Source organism: Gopherus evgoodei, chromosome 2 (genome assembly GCF_007399415.2).
Source record: "Gopherus evgoodei ecotype Sinaloan lineage chromosome 2, rGopEvg1_v1.p, whole genome shotgun sequence".
Lineage (NCBI taxonomy): Eukaryota > Metazoa > Chordata > Testudines > Testudinidae > Gopherus > Gopherus evgoodei.
In genome coordinates, this window is record NC_044323.1 from 189,585,448 (window position 1) to 189,606,810 (window position 21,363).

At 44.2% G+C, this 21,363-nt stretch overlaps 1 protein-coding gene across 2 annotated transcripts in view; it reads left to right on the forward strand.

Moving 5' to 3' along the window:
* Positions 1 to 21,363, forward strand: part of SLC66A2 (solute carrier family 66 member 2) — a 105,013-nt gene that overhangs the window by 79,688 nt on the left and 3,962 nt on the right. The gene's annotated exons all lie outside the window — the stretch shown is intronic.

Below are 21,363 nucleotides of genomic sequence, written 5' to 3' on the forward strand. Positions count from 1 at the left end.
CCACGGGGGGACTCCAACTCCGTATTGCCAATCAACAGGCAATAGTAAACCGATATGGCCATGTCAAAGTTAGACTCAGGACTCACAGTTTGTCAGACCACTCTGTTTTATTAGCACAGCACTCTGCTAATAACATCCAGATAATGTGAGCACCATGCAAGACACAAACTATCTTATACAGATAAAAGGGCAAGCACTTAGCAAGATAACAAAGGAAGCAGAATCTGATAAGTTTACCTGGGCTAGGCATGCATATCTTATTTCCGTACTAACTTTTACCGATCTTCTGTTAATGTTTTGCCATTAGCACCCTTGTTTATGCCTAATATTTCTTTTCCTGGCACCTGTATTTCAAAATTTCTTATTTCTGCTTAACAGTACATACAACATTTATTTAATCCATTCTTATTTTTACAATATAATTAATTCTACTTTCACAATCCCTCCTTTTGGTCAAGCTCATGCCATGACCAACATTTTACTGGGTTCCACATATTAACTGTTCTTTATCTCTTTGTTCATCAGCAATATTCAAAATCATCATATTAGCACTCTGTTTTGGGGCAGTCACCTGAGTGGCATGCCTTACACGATTTTGGATACAACAGGAGACTAACTGAAAACATACAAAAATTATTAGGATTCCAAACAGGATAGTCAGGGCTCCCTGAAACAACCAGTTTCTTATGCCAGAGACATTGAACAGGTTACTTAGCCACTTCCATAAAGAACTCGGCTCTTCATGGGGAAGATATGAGATTTGTTCTAAGTGACTAGAGCGATCTATTACCTCATTGGTATTGTCAGGTATAAACACACAACATTGTTTTCCAGTGAGAGCACAGATCCCTCCTTTGGTCGCCAGCACTATGTCCAATGCCTGACCGTTTTGGAGGGCCATCTGTTGGATTGCCCCTGTTTCTTTGGCCAGGGCTTTTAAGCTTTCTCCAGTTTTATTTGCCATTATTTTAACTACTGCTTGTAATCTCAGGAGCCTTTTTGCCTGGTGTATTACTCCCTCAAGTGGGATAAAGGAAGTGTCAATAGCCTCTTCCCAGGTGTCATTACTATTCCATATTATGTTAAACAGACAAGGTCCTCCAGTGAGGTCTGGAGAATTGAGTGGGATAGCCAGGACAGGAACACCAGTTTGAGAGTGGGCTGAGATGTGGCTGCAGACCCAGCATTTAGAAATAATAAGGATCTGAGCTATCCACACTTGCTATTGGATAAAAGAATTGTTATTGTGGACTTCCCAGACCTTAAGACACCAGCAGCTGAGGAACAGGCGCCACCAGAGGCACATGTTGGAGGCAGGTCCCTTCTGGCTCTGACAACCTCAACTGAGGAAACCGCAGTCACGGTTTTATGTCCACTAGGCAGCAGGCGCTAGGCTCGCTACTGCTTTTTCTTAGGCCTTGCTTTAGGTTGTCATCTGCTTCTGGCAACCCTTATGAGAACGTAGAGTGTAAGGTATTGCAGGCTGTTCCTCTGCATCTTCTTCTGGAGTCACAATTGACTCTGCGTGGTCTTGAGGTGGTGATTGGTTTGCTGGGGTGGTGCATTCTTACACTGCGAAGCATGTATCCACTCTGAGATGCCAGACAGTTTAACAGCTCTCTGGGTAGTAAGCAGTGCCTGATGATTCTTTGATGTTCTTTAAGTCTCTTTACTACTTCTTCCTTGACTCTGGCTATAACAATGGCCTTCACACCTCATCTTTTCCTGATGCATACATTCCTCATTCACACAAACAGATTGAGAATACAAACAGCAGTATTTTATATCAAGCAAAAGAGCATTGCAAATTAAACCTTGCTAAGTTTTACAATTAATAACAAGACAATTTACATTGAGACCCAGGCCTTCAATGTTTCTCTAATTTACTTAACATAGACCCAATAGAGAATCCTGTTTCTTACTACCTAAATCTTAAAACAGAGAGTTAGAGAGGGCCCAATTTGTAATGCATATGGGAAAAAAGAATCCTATAGTCCCAGAGGGTCATTTCTTTCTGCTATTTAAAAAAGGGTGGCTAGCAGGATGAAATCAAATTATACTTTAATTCTTATGAGACATTATAAAATCCTGCTCCTACATATCCCCCTTTTGCCACTAAGATTATTAATCACCAGTGTCACTTCTTATTTAGTCCACGTAATAGAAAATACTGGGAGGTGATTTGGGCCTGTGGCTTTAGCTTTGCACACATTTGTTTTATCCACCAGCACATTTTAAACATTTCAATTAAACACACACAATTTAAAACCAAAAACAATTAGGGGTAGTAACATTAGTATGCCAGTAGTTGTGAGACCATCCAGAAAATATGTTATACCAATGGTAAGCTGTTCTGTCTTTTTGCAGTGGCAATTCTTAACATGTCCCCATTTGCGTGTATAATATGAATGGTTCCGTTTCCCACATTGGTGTTTTTTTTTTTTTTCTAGGAACTATGTTACCTTTTTACAGATGATTGGTGACTGTTTGCCATTCAGTGCCAAAACTGATAGAGAACTCAGCTAAATCAGTGCTTACAGTAAGCTGAGACTTTTTGTTGTTGTGGCAAATAGTAAATGTGATTATTGATAAACACAGTACTTATATTACATTTACATTTGTGTTCTGGTGGGTTATTAACACTTTTCCCCAAGAATTAACACATACACATAGCCCATTATACAGTACTTTGGTCTCATTATTAATTTTATTTCACAGCCAGGATTCTAGTGAGATGTCTTTACTACAGGGCTTTGGAGCAACAGGCATGGATAAGCATACCCACTTTTGAGGAGTCCACTTGGTACAACCTCTGGTGTCCAATAGTTTCCCTTTCTCCACAGCCCACTGGCCTGAGGTCCAGGACAGTCAGAAAGATCCCAGGTGCAATCTGGGGAGTGGGCTAACCTTCCATATCTTTGCTTCCAGAGCCTGTTAGTGTGCGATTTTAACAACAATTTCTTCACTTAACAAATTTTCTCTCACCGTACTGGAGACTTACTGCATTTATTTATATTGATAGGTATCAAACAATGATTTTTCCTTTGCTTTAACAGATGCATCAAAACCTTAATATTTTCTGATATTACCCAAAACATCTTATGTTCTAAATATCTGCATTTCAGTACATTCCATAGCTATTGCAGTATGTTTTTTTTACTTTCATTTGTTTTTGTAATAGGTTGTTCTGTAGCTGGTATTAGCTTTTTCTGATTTTCTGAAAGACAAAAATAACATTTTTCTACCCCTTTCGGGGTGGCATTGATTATCACTTAAAAGATTCCCTTCTTTTACGAATACCCTGCTGATTGCAGGCAAAACAGAGGAATTACTCCCATATTTTCCTGTGTTTTTTTGTTCTATAGGCAGGCCAGGTTTTAATGGGTTCTACTTTTTAAGGGTTATGGGGAAATTATTCCACTGTTTAGTTATTAAATTCATGATGTGGTGTACCTCAAGTTTTTCTTCTTATATAGCAGACCAAGTTTGTAATGTTTTTCCTGCTGTGTTAAGCTTTAAGTTTATTCACAGGTAATAGCTGAGAAGCATCATTACCGTATTATCCTAAAGGATTTTTCCAAAAATCATACACACTATACGTTATTACAGGGGAACTTACTAACATTAAATTTATTTCAATGTTTAATATTAACAATAACATTTAGCATCAAATCTCTTAAAGGGATCTTGTTATACTATGTCTTTTATTTAGGCAATTTCTTTTGTGCTGGCAGTTCTCACCTTCCTTTATCAGTTAGGTAATTTTATCAACACAGGCTTGGCTTTTGGATTCAAAGCCATCAGCAGAGCTCAGAGACTCTGTCTTAAAAGGGACACAATCAACTTCCACCAGAGTTTTGATTTCTTTCCACTTTCAACTCCTGCTTACAAAACACACAGAGATCTGAAAAAGAGAAAACAGTCTATTGCGGCTCTTTTTGGAGCCCTAATAGGATTTTAATTCAGTAGCATGTTTCATTTGCATTTCTTTTACCCCTTTCTACAATATACACTGCACATGTCCTAGGGAAAATGCACATTCCTTCTATACTACAACTTTTTTTAAAACCATTAGCCATATCAATTTTTACATAAGGTGTAACTGTTTCTTTTGTTCTTACAGAGTTTTCATGTACCCTTATCAAAGTGATAGTCTGATTACAGAGTCATTTTAAGGCTCAGTGTTTTTAACATTGCTTCTTTTTGTTTTGTTCACCTCTGCTGTTGCTTCAGAGGGTCATTGTTAATTTCTTATTCTTTCACTACAGCTCTTATCTGCTATTGTTACAAAAAAAAACCAACAACCAAACAAACACACAAAAAGACTCTAGAATCTCTCCCTATTCTCCTGATTTTGACTGCCCTATTGCAGCCATGACTTGGTCTTTATTTAAAAACATTTTAAATTTTGTAAAGAATCAAGTTACCCCTTCAGGGTTAAATGCTAAATCCCAAAGCCAAACAACACTGATTACCTGTGTCTTGCAAAAAGGTCTGTCAGTTTTGCAACTTTGAATTAACCCTAACCCTAACCCTAATGAATTTTTAGTGGCATTAAAAACAAAAACAAAATCAATTTATCTTACACCTACAAAACAGGAGTTTTACAACCCAGGTATGCTGGTTTAGAGTCTTAGAACTTTACATATTTTCACAGACAAATAGATAAATATACATTTTCTTTTCCTTTACATTCCTTTACACTGCTTTGTTTTTACATAGCTGTACGTGAATTTGGATTATTTGCAGACATTCTTTTGGGAAAGGGCCCATTTTCCCTTCAGAATGGCTGCAATGAAACCAAGAATTCTCTCTCTTTAACATGGTCCTTTTTAACATTTATCTGCTTAATTCTCTCCAGCCTCTGTAGAGTTAACTTTTCACTCTCTTTTCTTAAATCACTTGTTTATCTCCCAAAATGACACCTTTATCCACTCAGATTTCACCATTTTAAGTATTGTTCCAGGGGTTCATGCCTGCACTTACTGCTTTTCTTACTCCTGACACTATGCCCTTAGGCTTCCAACCTGTTTTTCAGTTTCTTTACCTGTTGCTTGCCTGCTTGTCTGGGCCCGATCCTGCTTTTTCCAATGAACCGTTTGTGAGTGATATTGTGATAATTTCACAATTTTGAAAGAAATGTTCAAGGAAAGGGACCAGGAAGGGTGGGGGCTAGTTGAGGAGCCCACCCTCCTTGCTGAATTGGTAGTGGAACACTAAAGAATCAGTTTTGAGGCAGACAACAAAGGGGAACAGAGCAAGGGGCTTTTTGTCCTTTTTACAATGAGATGGGAGTATGAAGGGGATTGGGATCTATCCGGGGTTTGGAGAACGGGATAAAGGGGAGCGCTCAGTCTTGTGGTGGGGGAGGAGGCTTTTAATAAAGTTTTTAACTTATTATTTGAATATTTGAGAGAGGCGAGTTTTGACTTTGTCCACCTACGATTTGCCTCTTCCCACTACTGTATGAAACAATTAACCTCTCCTTTAGACAGTTTAGTTTTAGGTTGGCCAAGTTTGTCCTTTAAGACGTCCACTCGGTCTTTGTTCCAAGATTTTAACAGTGGCCACTCAGGTTTGGGATCCCCCTGAGTTAGCCTAGACCATTTTTCCAGAAATTTACGGGAATCTGGACCCTTTTTACAGGAGTCCGGACCCATCCTAAATACATAAAATGAGCCGGCGTTCATTTAGGGAACGGTCCCGACTTAGATGTCTGGTTACCCATACAGGAGGACTTCACACACCAATCACACAAGAAGGAAATTCGGGTTCATCAGAGCGATGCCCAGTGCACACACAAAAGGAGCCCACAGGCTACTGCCTCAGTCGTCCTTGCTTTCACACCAAGGGTTTTACCCAAAGTGCGGTGCAGCTGTGATTGTGCAGATTCCACTCACTCAGACCACAGGGACAGGAACCCCTTGGTTGGCCGATCCCCAGACAGAGACAGCACCCAGACTCAAATACTCCACAGGAGGACGGATAGACACAGAGACAGGACAGTCCTCAGTCCGGACAAAACACAGAAATAATTACCTGACCAGATTCCTGATGTCAGATCCTGGGATCCCCACCAGAACAGAGTGGGAACCAACAGGTTCAATGGCGTAGACTTCACTGTGGTCGTGCGCCTTTCCGTTCTGGTGGAGGACCGCTCGGGCCAAATGCCCAGGTGCTGGCTGCCACAGTCGTCTTACAAAAACGGTCAGAAATCACACAGCCCCAGTGAAGACGGTTGCCATCTCAGTGGGACCTCCAAATTGTCAAAGTTAGACTCAGGACTCACAGTTTGTCAGACCACTCTGTTTTATTAGCACAGAGCTCTGCTAATAACATCCAGATAATGTGAACACCATGCAAGACACAAACTATCTTATTTATATAGATAAAAGGGCGAGCACTTAGCAAGATAACAAAGGAAGCAGAATCTGATAAGTTTACCTGGGCTAGGCATGCATATCTTATTTCCTTACTAACTATTACAGATCTTCTGTTAATGTTTTGCCATTAGCACCCTTGTTTATGCCTAATATTTCTTTTCCTGGCACCTGTATTTCAAAATTTCTTATTTCTGCTTAAAGGTACATACAACATTTTCTTTAATCCATTCTTATTTTTACAATATAATTCATTCTACTTTCACAGCCACAACACATGTTTGGCCATGTCGAAGTTCACGGAGCTCCTTCCCCAGGACTCGAGATCAGAATTTTCGGCCCTAGTGGAGGAGAGCAAACTGATCTCTTGAGCCTCCCTCCAGGCCGCCTTAGATGCGGCGGACTCAGCCTCGCGCACCCTGGCCACGGGCTTGGTCATGCGATGGGGCACCTGGCTCCAGGTCTCGGGCCTGCCCTATGAGGTCCAGCAGACGATTCAAGACCTCTCCTTCGAAGGGCAGACGTTGTTTTCAGAGAAAACGGACAGACGTCTCCATAGTTTAAAGGACTCGAGGGCCACGCTTCGCTCGCTGGGCTTGCATACTCCCGTGACTCAGCGCAGACAATTTAGGCTGCAGGTGGCCCCTCACCCATACCAGCCACAGGCTCACCAGGAGCTGTGGTGCAGGCGGGGTAGAAATGGCAGGAGGCGTCATCAATGTCACCCCTCCGGCCAGGCGTCTGGCCAGTCGAGACCACCATCTGGGCCTAGACCCCCTATTTGATGGTACTGTCGAGGACGACCTACCGATCGAGACTCTGGATCCTCCCACCCCTACCTTTTGGTCACGCCTGTCCCACTTCTACTGTGCCTGGTCCAGAATTACGTCAGACAAATGGGTTCTCCGCATGGTAGAGAGGGGATATTATATCCAGTTTTCCTCTCTCCCGCCCCACCAACCCCCCTCCCCGTCCCTCTTCAGGGACCCTTCTCACAAGCAACTTCTGGTTCAAGAAGTGAAGTCCCTCACGGAGGCAGGGGCGGTGGAGGAAGTCCCGTGGGAGCTCAGGGGCAAAGGCTTCTACTCCCGGTACTTCCTCATACCAAAGGCAAAAGGGGACTTGAGACCCATCCTAGACTTGCGGCGGCTGAACAAGTTTGTGCGAAAACTCAAGTTCCACATGGTCTCCCTATCCTTGATTATCCCCTCCCTGGATCCAGGAGATTGGTATGCCACCCTCGACTTAAAGGACGCCTATTTCCACGTCGACATAATTCCACAGCACCGTCGGTACCTCAGGTTCATCGTGTCCGGCGTCCATCTGCAGTTCATGGTGCTCCCGTTTGGCCTGTCAGCTGCCCCCCGGGTCTTCATGAAGTGCATGGCGGTCGTGGCGGCCTTCCTGCGCAGGCGTGGCACCCAGGTATTCCCCTGCCTGGACGACTGGCTCATAAAGGGCCACTCCATGGAGCAGGTAGAGACCCAGGTGCTGTTCATCAGGCGGACCTTTCTCAATCTGTGCGTCCTCTTGAACGATGCCAAATCCACTCTGTCTCCAATGCAACGCATAGAGTTTGTAGGAGCAGTTCTGGACTCCACACACGCCAAAGCGTATCTGCCGGAGTCCAGGTTCCGTGCAATTTCTGAGCTCATCCTTGGACTGCACCGTGCCCCAGTCACCACGGTGCGGGTTTGCCTCCAGCTGTTGGGCCACATGGCAGCATGCACCTATGTGGTGGACTACGCCAGACTCTGGCTTCGCCCGCTGCAGTCCTGGTTGGTGACGGTTTATCACCCGGTCAGGGACCCCATGGACTCAGTGGTGTCCGTTCCCCGCTTGGTGCTGCGCTCGCTTCAGTGGTGGCTCAGCCTGCAGGAAGTCTGTATGGGAGTTCCCTTTGCTGCCCCACAGCCCTCCCTCTCCTTGGTGACGGAAGCCTTGGATCGAGGTTGGGGAGCGCACTTGGGACGTCTCAGGACGCAGGACTTGTGGTCGCCGGAGGACCTCGAGTTGCATATCAATGTCAGGGAGTTGAGAGCGGTCCGCCTGGCGTGTTTGACCTTCCGGTCCCACCTGGCCAGCAGGTATGTTTCAGTCCTTTCGGACAACACGGCGGAAGCCTTTTATATCAGTGCATGCTCCTCTCCCCTCTGCAGGGAAGCCCTCGTGCTGTGGGATTTCTGTGTCCACAGTGCCACCCACTGGATGGCATTCTATCTTCCGGAGGAGCAGAACAGGTTGGCGGACACCCTCAGCCGCTCGTTCCAGGGTCACGAGTGGTCCCTCCGATGGGACGTTGTGCGCTTAATTTTCCAGCGCTGGGGCTTTCCCCGGCTAGACCAGTTTGCCTCCAGGGAAAACAGGAAGTGCCGATGGTTTTGCTCTCTTCTGGGCTGCAGTCAGGGGTCTCTGTCGGACGCCTTCCTGCAGCCATGGGAGGACGGCCTGCTCTATGCCTTCCCTCCGATTCCCCCTGATACATAGGGTGCTTTTAAAGATTTGCAGGGATCGCGCCAGGGTAATCCTGATAGCTCCAGCGTGGCCACGCCAGCATTGGTACGCGTCACTCCGTCACTCCTGAAGCTGCCCCTGTTCCCGGACTTGATTACGCAGGACCAGGGCTCCCTCTGCCATCCGAACCTCAAGTCCCTTCACCTCACAGCCTGGATGCTCCATGGCTGAACCCGGTGGAATTGCAGTGTTCCCAGCAGGTCAGGCAGGTGCTGCTGGGTAGCAGGAAACCATCAACTAGGGCCACCTACCTGGCTAAATGGAAGTGCTTCTCCATCTGCTCAGGTCAGCGGGGTCATGAGCCGCTGGGGGTTCCAATTCCCATTGTCCTTGACTATTTGCTTCACCTTTGACAACTGAGCCTCTCCCTTTCCTCCATTCGCATTCACTTGGCGGCCATATCATCCGGGAGAGAGGGGTACCTCAGTGTTTGCGAACCCGCTGGTTGGGCATTTCCTCAAGGGTATGGACAGGCTCTTCCTGCATGTGCGTCAGCTGATCCCTGCTTGGGACCTGAATCTGGTCCTCTACGTCCTCTCAGGGCCTCCCTTTGAGCCTCTGGCTTCGTGCTCCCTGCTGTACCTGTCGTGCAAGACTGCCTCCTTGGTGGTGATAACCTTGGCCCGACGGGTGTCGGAGCTTCGAGCGTTAACATCTGAGGCCCCGTACACAGTCTTCTGCAAGGACAAGGTCCTACTGAGACCTCATCCAGCTTTCCTACCCAAGCTCATTTCACATTTCCACATGGGCCAAGATATCTTTCTCCCGGTGTTTTATCTGAAACCACATGCCTCCAGCGAAGAGCGGAGGCTACACTCCCTGGATGTCCGCAGGGCCTTGGCCTTTTTACATAGAGCGTACCAAGCCGTTCAGACGCTCAACCCAGCTCTTTGTTGCAGTAGCAGAAAGGATGAAGCGGCTCCCGGTCTCCTCTCAGCGAATCTCTTCGTGGATCGCGACTTGCATCCGGGAATGCTACTATATAGCTAAGACCACTGTCCCTCCAGTCATGGCCCACTCCACTAGGGCGCAGGTCTCCTCTGCGGCGTTCCTGGCTCAGGTTCCGACTCAGATTTGTAGAGCGGCCACGTGATCCTCCATCCACACGTTCTCGTCTCACTATGCCATCACGCACCAGGCTAGGGATGATGCTGCCTTTGGTCATGCAGTACTCCAGTCAGCAGTGATCTCCAGCCCCACCTCCTAAGGTTAGGCTTGTGAGTCACCTACTTTAAATGGACATGAACAACCACTCGAAGAAGAAAAAACGGTTACCCACCTTTTAGTAACTGTTCTTCGAGATGTGTTGTTCATGTCCATTCCAACACACCCTCCTGGCCCCTCTGTCGGAGTGCCGGCAAGAAGGAACTGAGGGGGTGGAGGGTTGGCGGGTCCCTTTATAGGGCGCCGTGGTGGCGCCACTCCAGGGGGCGCCCGGGCCGACCCTACGGACGCTGCTAGGGGAAAATCTTCCGGCTGGCGTGTACGCGGCGCGCGCACACCTACTTTGAATGGACATGAACAACACATCTTGAAGAACAACCGTTTTTTCATTCTGGAACATCTTTCTCAATTAAACCCTCTTGTTCCTAAGAGTTGCAGGGGTTTTCAAATAGCTGGATCTTCCAAACTAAGGAGACCAGATGTCCCAATTTTATAGGGACAGTCCCGATTTTTGGGTCTTTTTCTTATATAGGCTCCTATTACCCCCTCCTCCCCCCACCTCCGTCCCAATTTTTCACATTTGCTGTCTGGTCGCTCTATGCCAAACCCACACACTGTGCTATCCATTACTCATGGATTTTTTTTCAGCTTAACTCTGAAGTTCCAAAATAAGCTCTTGATCTTTCTCCTCCCTCAAGTTCCTGTTGAATGTTCTTCTGTCAAGGGCTGGACATATGGCTCCCTCTGGAAATTGTCAGTGCCACTCCAGTGTCAGACAAATTGCTATTAAATGACATAAGGCACTCTAGAGGCTTGGCACCTAGATGTGGAGTATCAGACTTAGATTTCTCAACTGGTTGTGCACAATATACACTGCTGGGCCTGCAAAAATGCTCTCGATATGTCCTCATACAAATAGCCTGTATTTGATGTGTGCAAACGTGACTTCCAGATGGCAAAATGTAGACATTTGCCTTTGGAAATATGGCTCTTGATGGTGGTGCATCAATACTGACACTTTTTAAAAAAAGTTGGGGATAAATGCTCTATTCATGGTGGGTTTTTTTTTTTTTTCCTTGCACTTTTAAAAATAGCATAGCATTCAGATTCCATGGTCTTCTGCCTTTGCTTCTGCCATCAGGTCATTCTCTCTGGCAGAAGTGCCACTACTGTGTACACTTGACATTTCTGTAAGGAGACCTGATACAGAAGAGCTGCTTTACAGAGCCTGAAAATATGAGCTGAACATTTTCCAAAGTGAGGATGTTGGAACCAACTGTGAAAGCTGCTGCTTGCTCCAAATATGCTAATGTAAACAGATTGCAACAGTTAGCAGCTGAAAAAGATGTTTGAAAATATTTTTCAAAACATGGGCAGTGCTGAAATTTATTCACTGATTGACTTTTTATGGCCCTTTTTCCTGAAGAATCTGTGCATTTAGCAAATATTACTGATGTTATCCTCCTAGTGCCCCTGTCATAAGGAGAAATAGTATCCTTTCTTACAGGTGTGGAACTGAGGCACTGAGCTATTAAATGACTTTCCCAAAGTCACATGGGGAATCTGTGTGGCAGAGACAGCGTTTGAATGTAGCATTGCCAAAATTCATGCTGTGCCTTAACCACAAGACCATTCTTTCTGGAAGAGAAGTAAATTTGCAAGTTTAATTCATTACTTATATATGATTTTTATATAGGGAGTTAGTTTTCAAAAGAACTCTTCCCTAAGAGTGAAATCCTGGCCATACTGAAGTTGATGGCAAAGCTTCCAGTGACACCAGTAGAGTCAGGATTTCACCTGAAATGTGCAAATATAAGCTATTAATTACATAACACAACTTTTTGCTAACTACTGATTTTAAAATGGTTTCCTCAAATTGTTCAAGATTTTGCGAACTGGTTCTGTAACTGATCCTCGGTGATTCTGTGGTCACAGTACAGGATTCACTCAGAAAATTTGGGGTTTTAGTCGGTGCTTAATCGCAGACTTTCTGCATGACTTTGGGCTAGTCACTTAACCTCCAAACCCTCAATTTCTCTATATGTAAGATGAGACTAATGCAGTATCCACACTGGCATTTTGCCAGTGGAAATATGTCATCAGAGGACTTCTGTTGTTTGAGGACGTTTTATTTTTGGCAACAGACAGTCTGGGTGTTGCTGACAGGAATTAGATTTGGGTGTGAACACATGAAAACTTGTGTTAACAAAAGGCAAATTTTGCCAACAACACTTTGTGGGGTACACCAGGCCTGATTATTTCTGTACCTGCAAAGACCTAGTGTAGACTTGGTTATACCAGCCTCAATGTGTTTTTTGCCAGTATAACTTATTTTGTTTGCTGAACTGGTATAAGCTATATGGATAATATCGCTTTTCTGTTGTTGGTGGTATAAGTTTAGTCTACAGTCAGAGGTTTTCCAGTGTTCACCAGACCTGCTATTTGCCTACTTCAAAGAGATTTTTCTTAACGGTTGTTAAGCACTTTGAGGGAAGGCACTAGTCTAAGGTTATGGCTACAGTACAAACCTTAGAGTGGCACAGCTGTACCACTGCAGCTGTGTTGTTGTAAGGTCTCCCGTGTAGCTGCTCTATGCAGACGGCAGAGAATTAAACCACTCTCAATGAGTGGCGGTAGCTAGGTCAGCCGGAGATGCTCTCCTGCCGACATTGTGCTATCCATACCAGCGCTTTTGTTGGTGAAACTTATGTCAGTCATGCCTCTGACTGACAAAAGTGATAGTGTAGACATAACCGAACTCTCAAAAGTTAATGAGAAAGTTGAAAGTTTTAGAAATTTTGTTGATTTTTACATAGTTTCCCCTGGTTTGAGAGGGCAGCGAATAACTTTTTAAGTGGATAAAGTTGGATAAATTGTATCCATCTTCCAATTATAGGAAATAAACTTTAGGACTCTGGGTCCCTTGGCTGGCCACTGACTAAAATTAGCACTACACTCATAACTATACCATGGGTGTAATTACAGTCCGGTAAAACGTAGCTACTATTTTTATTGAAGTGTGCTGGCATGTGTGGTCAAGTCACTGTGGAATTTCACAACGGAAGTCATTGTCTAATGTCTGATCCTCTTCACATGCTCCAGCTGTAGGATATTTTTGGTTTTGTGTGTTAACACTCTGCATATGTATGTAATTTAACATTGATATGAGAAAATCCACGGAACAAATAAAAAACAAGGACTGTTAGATCTTTCCTTTTGTGTAGATTTGTGCCAACCACCAACCAAAGTTCTGCAGACTGTGGTTCTGCCTATGTGCTGCTTTGTAAATGACAGCTAGTTTGATGTATTGTTGCATCAAATTTTAAGACTAATAATGATTTGGGGGCAGAGAGAGGGAACAGGGTTTTGTGCCTTAACTTTATTTAGAAGGTCTTGTTTCTTTTGGTAGGCAGAGGAAGAAAGGTGTAACGAACAAGAGAATGCTCAAAGAATTGAGGGTAAAAGCAGAATGGTGTACTAGAAAGGGAGAATCATGCAAGAACATGCAGTCAGGCTGTGGATAGATGGAATGAAGAAAGGGTGAAGATTAAGTTCTGTGGGAGTGATGCCTGAATAAGGAGTTCTGAGCCCAAATATCGGAGAAAATTTCCAAATAGTGGAGGGCCATATAGGTAATATGGCCCACATAACACAGAGAGTTGCATATACAGCCCAGAATGGTAAACAGCTTGAGACCTACTAGGTGAGACTGTGGAATAGCCTCCCAAGTGAAGCAGTGGAAAGGCTTCTCTTTAGCATACTTAAAACTACTCAGGTGTCTGGAAAAAGCTTTCTACAGAAAACTCCTTTATTGGCTGGGTGTATAGACCAGGTGAGCCAATAAATTATTTTCCAACTCTAGTTTCTGTAATTCATGTAACTTCAAATTGCAGTATTAACACACACAATACTGCAACGAACTAAAAATAAAAGCTATTGCTTGGTGCTATTTTTTAGCAAAGTTGTACAACAATCTATATGAAATATGCTGTCACTGGTGCAGAACTGCAGTGTCTCAGGGATTTCTTTTATGTTAGCGTATTAAAAATTAGTATTTGGCAGTACCTGTGGAAAGAGAGATTTCTAATGTCTATCAAGTGATAAAAGCACATGATGATGTTCTTCTGAGAATTATTTCAGTAGCATAATAAGTAGTTATCCTTTCATGTGTTTAAGAGTAAATCACAACAGAAAAATTCCCAACAGATTCCCTCCATTTATGGTCAGTTCAAATTTTATGGAGACTTGACATTAAGTGACTGTCATTAACTTAGCAATTCCCTGTAACAAGATCATTTGTAAGAAAGCCACTGGTTTTGGGAGGTTTGTCGTCACTGGATACCGCAGCAGTGATTTACATTGGTGGGAAGTGCTATTTTTGTTGCAAGTCAGCTTCAGTCTCTGGCAACACCATCTATTTCAGAGCAACTCTTGCCTCCTTCTCTTTGCTGGGCATATCTGTTTTTGCAGAAACGTATGTTGCCATTTATCTCTTTCTAGTTAACCAATCATACTGTGACATGGCTCACTCCTCTTTTTCTGTCTCTTTCTCCATAACTAACATGACAGTTTTTTCTTTGTCTTGGAGCAGTATGGTCATAACACTTTTCTAATTGACTTTCTCTCTGCTGGTTATGCAGATCAGGGCCTGCCCTGCAGTTTAAGCTTTTCCAGTCCAGCTTTCAAACATTATGGTAACGATAGGAGAAGATTTAAAGCTGAATGTTATTTTGATGTGGATGTCATAGAGTGCAGCTTTGTTAATGGTTGGGGTGCTTAGTTTGGGAAAAACTCAAGCATCAGAACTTGAAGTTTGAAATATGGCTTCTGTGAATGTTGGAAGTGAGCTTTTGCAGCTTGTGTGTAAACCTCCTTGGTTCTTGCAGGTGATCTCCTTGGCATACTTCTAGCTTGTTTGTATGCGCCTCAGGTATTCTTGCAAGAAAGGACTGCTTTGTGGCACTTAGTATCGTCTTCTTCCCTGAATGGAAAAGGTCTGTAGAATAACCACTCAGACAAGCACCCAAAAATAAATAAGTGTTCAGTGAAAGCCTCCCTATCTGACAAGACACTCTGCTCCTTTCTTCCTTGCAGGCAGATAAGAAGCAATCTATCCAAGATTTCTCCTTTTCAGCAATAAGAATAAATGTAAAAAATATCTTGGCAGCCATTAGAATTCCCCTCCACTTCAGAGGGCTAGTGGGTAAAGTTCCGAATGTACATACTAAAGCTTCCTTTTCTGATCCCAGGTGAAATCTTGAAATGACTTAATATGCCTAAGTACATGAGGATGCAAAGTTCTGATTCTTCTCGATGCACACAGAAACTCCCATTACTCTGAATGGAAGCACTGTGTGCAGCAAGTAGAATAATTACCTCCACACAGCTGTGTTAAAAGAACATTATTGAGGTTTCAGAGTCAAGCACTCAACCTGAACTCTGGCCTTTCCTAACTTTTAACTATTCAACCTTAATCTGGCCCCCTTGTGCCTGTGCATTATGATATAGTCTTTACTTACGTGATCACATACTGTTTTCTATAGGAAAAAACAAACTTCCATGTGGCCTCATATTGACACCCACATGGGTCATCAGTATGGTGGGAACCCTTTGATCCATTGCACAGATTTCTTCCACTTGAGCTAACAGTGTAACTAGCAGCAGTAGGTTGTTGTCCTTCACGTGGACCAGTACTAAAGGGGGGGATGAGAGAGATACTTTTTTCTCAGATATTTGCTGACAGCAGAGTAATTGAGACACTAAGGGATCTTGGGTTACTTTCCAGAGTGTGCTCTAGCAGTCAGATTCTTCTGCCCATTCCCTACAAGCATGGCTCCTTCTTCTCCATCCCCTCCAACCTGTCCCTATCCTCATCCTGGCTCCTTGCCTACCCAGTCCCATGGTCTCGGTCTCCACTCCTCAGGCTTCTCATTCCAGTGCCAGTTTCCTTGCCCAGCTAGTCTTAATCTCGCCCTCTGGATGTACTGAGTCCCAGTCTCCTTCTTTCCCCTTCTTCCAGATGCTCCTCTCCCAGCTCCTACTCCCCTCTGGCTCGTCATCTGTTCTGCATTCTCTCCCCACATCTCATTGGCTCCCAGTTCTAGTCTCCCTCCTCAAACTCCTCATCCAATCTCAGTCTTCCCCTCCCTTGTCCCAGTTTCTCTGACCAGCCACACCTCAGCTCCTTGTCAGATTTTCCTTCCTCCTTCTGTTCCCTTCCATCCCCCCCCACATTGGTTCTTACTCCCAATCTCTTTGCCAGCTAGTTCCAGTGTCCCTTCCCCTGCCTCCAGCTCCTCATATGACCTATGTCTTCCATCCAGCCAACTGGGCAAAATAATGTATTTGCATTTAACCTTGTTCTCAGAAATGGCTAAACTGTTGTAGCTGAAATTTTCCAAAACACATTCAACCTGAGGCAGACACCCTGCATGGAAAATTGCCCTCCAGATGGTTACAGTTTGGTAAAGTCACAGTCTATGAGAACAGGGGTGGTGCTAACGTGGAAAGTATTAGGTAACTTTAACAATAAGTGGTGCTACCAGCATGTCTGTAATATTGTAAATATAGGAGTGTGTAAGTAGGGAGAACTTATATGGTTACTAATGTGTACAGGATGGCCTGGTTATTTCCATGGCCCTATGGCCTAGATCAGGGGTTCGGGACCCCTCAGGGGGTCACGAGGTTATTACCTGGGGGATCGCGAGCTGTCAGCCTCCACTCCAAACTCCCTACTTTGCCTCCAGCATTTATAATGATGATAAATATATAAAAACATGTTTTTAACTTATAACTCAGAGGCTTGCTACATGAAAGGGGTTACCAGTACAAAAGTTTGAGAACCACTGGCCTAGATGTATTTGTGAAATTAGGTTTGTCGCAATTATTTGATTGCTTTTTTTTTAATAATTTTTTTCACAGCAGTGTTTTTTTTTCTTTTCTTTAACTAGAAACCCAGGATTAATTTGCAGATTTTCTCCTGGTGTTATGCCCCAACTAATGTACATTTTCTGATGTCTGACATTGTTAACTTTTAAGCTATATTAATTTCATGTCAATCTTCTTGTATAGATGCAGCTGAATAACTTGGTGTTCTTCTGAACACTTGAGTGTTGGAGCGTGACCTGGAAAACATCACGGGCACAATCCTACTTTCCTTGAGCATCTGAAATTCCCATTGAAGTCACTGGGACTCCTAAATGTGCAAGGAATGCAGGATCACATGCCAAATTTGTGAACCAGCATTGCGAACAATAAGATCATAAAGTATTTCCTAACGAAAGTTCACAGACCAGTTTGTCTGTACATCGTGGCTCATGTGACTGTTAGATCTGCATTGCCATTGCAGCATGTGCTTTGCTCATAAAGCACTACATTGTACTTTCCAAAAGTTTTTCGCCTTTGGCTATAGCTCTCTCGCCAGGAGACTAAACTCCCTTATGGTTTATAGACTGCTGATGATATATGTTTCCCCTGAAAACACCCCCTTCTCTTGGGTAGCAACAATCTGGGATATTTTTAAATAGCCCCCTTTTCTGACTTTGACTTTGCCTGATTTTCAGCAAGAAAAAACAAACAGAGGTCCCAGGTTTTTTCCTTTGGATGTTAGACTCCTACTTAAAATCTGTGGGGCATCTTTTAATTGGATTTATCCAAACAATTAACATATCATTTTGCCAGACATGGCAGGCCAGACACACACTTGTTTACCATGGGCTGGTTTTTATTGAACAGACAAACAAAATTGTAAAACAACAGATTCACAGTTAAATCATGTGTCCACGATCAGCTGCATAGCAAACATCCATGGCTGAGGATCATCAAGAGTCATTTCAGCTGCCTGCAAGTGAACTATCCTAATTTATTGCACTCCCATCTTATGTATTCAAGCAGTTCAGATCTGTTTCTGTTTTAGAAAAAAAAAAAATCTGCCTGTGTAACTCTCTAAAAAAGGTTCTGTAGCTTGGCAGGTTCACCAGTCATTCCCGTGGCTGGTGGTGTTTTACATAGAAGGCTGTGCTTTCTTTCACTGAACTAGGTTTACCTTTAGCTATTTCGTCTTGTTGTTTGTATACAATTTGAGATTGAACTAGTCCTATATTATTATTTATTGAATCATATATCCAGCTTGCAGCTTCACACATGAAATCCCTTGGTAGCTTCCTAATATGTAGATTGTTACTGATCTTTATTTTATGATTCCAGTCACCTAACATGGGGTATATATGTTGCAAAAGGCTTATACTCCTGTTACGTGATGGGTCAGTATTGTCTGACTCCCTTGGCCCCCGTTACAGTAAGGGCTAGAGTATGGAACGCAGGATTTAGCCCATATTAGGGTGATATATTTGTATCCAAAATACAAATTTACCTATCTTGATTTCCCCTCCTCACTTTTGAATGTTTAGGAAATTAACTTTGGGCCCTATTCCTTCTCTAGAGTGTGTGCACAGTTACATTTGATGAATTACAATCAAGTCTGGCAAAACTCCATCAGTCATAATTCTGACACTTCATCTATGGGCTGCATAATATTTACGATAATGTAACTGTGAACTACAAAGCTTTTATTTAGTATTGCTTATCTGCTCTTTTAAAAAGCTCTCCAGTTAGAATATATGAAGCCCATAACCAGCTTTCAGAAACTAACTGTTCACATCCTTGACTGTCAGTGTTGCGGGCACGACAAGAAAAACCTTATGTATTTTACGTTTTAAAATCTATTTCTGTTCCCCATACTTTCTCCTGAATCTTGAATGGGAGGGCCAGAAATGCACTGGAGATGAGGGGAAAGCAGGGAAAGGCCAAAGATGCAGCAAAATGAAAGTAGAAAGGGAGGAATGCTGGGTATTAAAGTTTGGGCATTGACACAGGTATAAACCATGGGAGCAAACCTTGATGACTTTTAACCTTGCTATAAACAGCTGCAGATACATTCATTGTTTTCTTTGTGTGTACTGTTGGACTACTTATTTTTGACTCTGGAGCACACATTGCATGGTATGATGTACAAGAAATCAGTTCTTCGCATAAGTATTTATTTAGAGTGACTAGAAGGGGTGTGTGTGTGTGTGTGTGTGTGTGTGTGTGTGTGTGTGTGTGTGTGTGTGTGTGTGTGTGTGTGTGTGTGTGTGTGTGTGTGTGAGAGAGAGAGCCACTCACAGGAGACCGTAAGTGTTGTAGTGAAAAGATATTTGAAGTCTGTTTTGATGTTCACCATATTACTTACACTGATTATGCTGCACATAAAATTATGTAATTTATTTTCATAGGATGTCATCAAGTCAGATATCACAGCGTGATTTTTAAAAGGAGTTAGGTAACTACTTGACCGTTGGCATTCATGTCTGTAGGTACTAAGATAACAAAATTGTAGGCTTTAGGGGGGTCAGGAAGCAATTATCCACCCCTACCTAGAGCGCTGCTTGATCTGATTAAGTGTGTTGTGTGGACTTGATGGTAGCCTTTTGCTGCAGCATCAGGTATTGACAACTGTTCATATAGGTAGATCAATGCTGTCATGGTCTGATAAAGCTAAACCTGTATCAAAGTTCCAGTTCTTTCCATCTGTAATACTTCCCAGGGTTGTGAGACCCCTTGTTATCAACTGCCTTTAGCAAGAGGAAGCCTTGTCTGTGCCTGCCGGATGTCAGCTCCCTGACTCGATGACCTCCTGAGGTCCCTTCCAACCCTGATATTCTATGATTCTATGACTCTACCTGTCATGGGCACCACACACTCTCCCTGCTGTGCCTCTGCAGTTGAGCATGGCTATTGCTACAACCCATGAGCCCTCCTGAGCGTCTCCCTTACCAGTTACACCTTAGATCACAGCTCCACTTAAGACACAGCACTTAGATATGTTTATAATGAAAACAAGTATAAATGTATTTAACAAAGAATAGAAATTTGAGAAATAGTAAGTAAAAGTATTGGAAACAAATGGTTACATGTAAAATAAAATTGTAACGTGCACTCTAGAGCCTAGACTTAACTAACAAGATATGTTCCTGTCTAATGAAGTTTAGCTCACCCCAAGTCTTTGCAGCATTTGCCAGTCAGCCTGGCTGTGACCCTCTGTTCATAAAACAGAACATGCTAACACTTTGCCTTCTAGGAGAAGGGCCTAGGTGTACTCGGTACTCCCAGTTATACCTCCCAAATCCATTGTTTTTGCTTGTAAACTTCCTTGCTGTTTTTGCTTTTTCCTACATCTTTCCTCTTGTTGAATTCACAATCTTCTGATTTAGCATCAGGCTCAGTAATTCAAAAAGTACTCCTGGGGAATTCTGCGCCACTGCATGTGTGCAGAATTCATGTTCCTCGCAGATTTCTTTTCTTTCCTGCAGAAAAATGATTTTCTGACAGGGAAGCAACGGGAAGCTGCAAGAGCAGTCATGCACCACTCCCTGGCAGTGCAGGTACATAGTTTCAGGCACCCAGAGCAGGCAGTGGAGAGGTAAATCACCGTGGGGTTGCAAGGAGTGTCTGGGGCTGTATCAGACCCACCCCCAGGAACTTCCCCCAGGAAGCTCCTGCCCCCATCACTCCTCAGCAGTGGTGGGAGGGGTCACTATAGGGGGAGCTGCTCCCCCATTCACCCAGCCCCCGTGCATCAGGACCTCTCATACCCAGACAGTCCTGCCAAGCCTAACCGGGTACATCCAGAACTCCGCTAGCCCTCCATACCTGAACCCCACCCCACTGAACCTCAACCCCTGCATCTGGAGCCCCCCTGTACCCAGACCCCCTGCCTCCAGACCCCCACCCCTGCACCCAGACCACCTCCCACTGAGTTCCCTGCACTTAAACTCTGACCCTGATGCTCCACCCCCTGCATCACCCTAAGCCCCTACATCCAGACTCCCTCACCACTGACTCCCAACTAGCTGCACCCAGACCCCACCCCACCAAGCCCCACTCCCCCAGCATCCAGATATCCCCCGCTGAGATCCCCCACACTCAGACCCCCGCTGCTGATCCCCAGTTACCTTCACCTGGAAGTCCCTGGAGAGTCCCATTGCCCCTTCACCTGGACACCCCCCCTACACCAGCCTCTGTGCATCCAGATCCCCCACACACACCTAGACCCTTCACTGAGCTGCCTGCAGCTAGATTGTCCCACACAGAATCCTTTCGCCTCACACCTGGATTCCCCCAAACTGAGCCCCTCCACACTTAGATCTTGCCCGATTGAGCATGGCCCACACCTGGGGCAGAGGGACAGGGCCACAGGGTGCCCAGGCCTTGTGCTGTGTCAGGGTTGGGTGCAGCCTTGTTGCTGGGTCTGTGTCCAGAGAGTGTG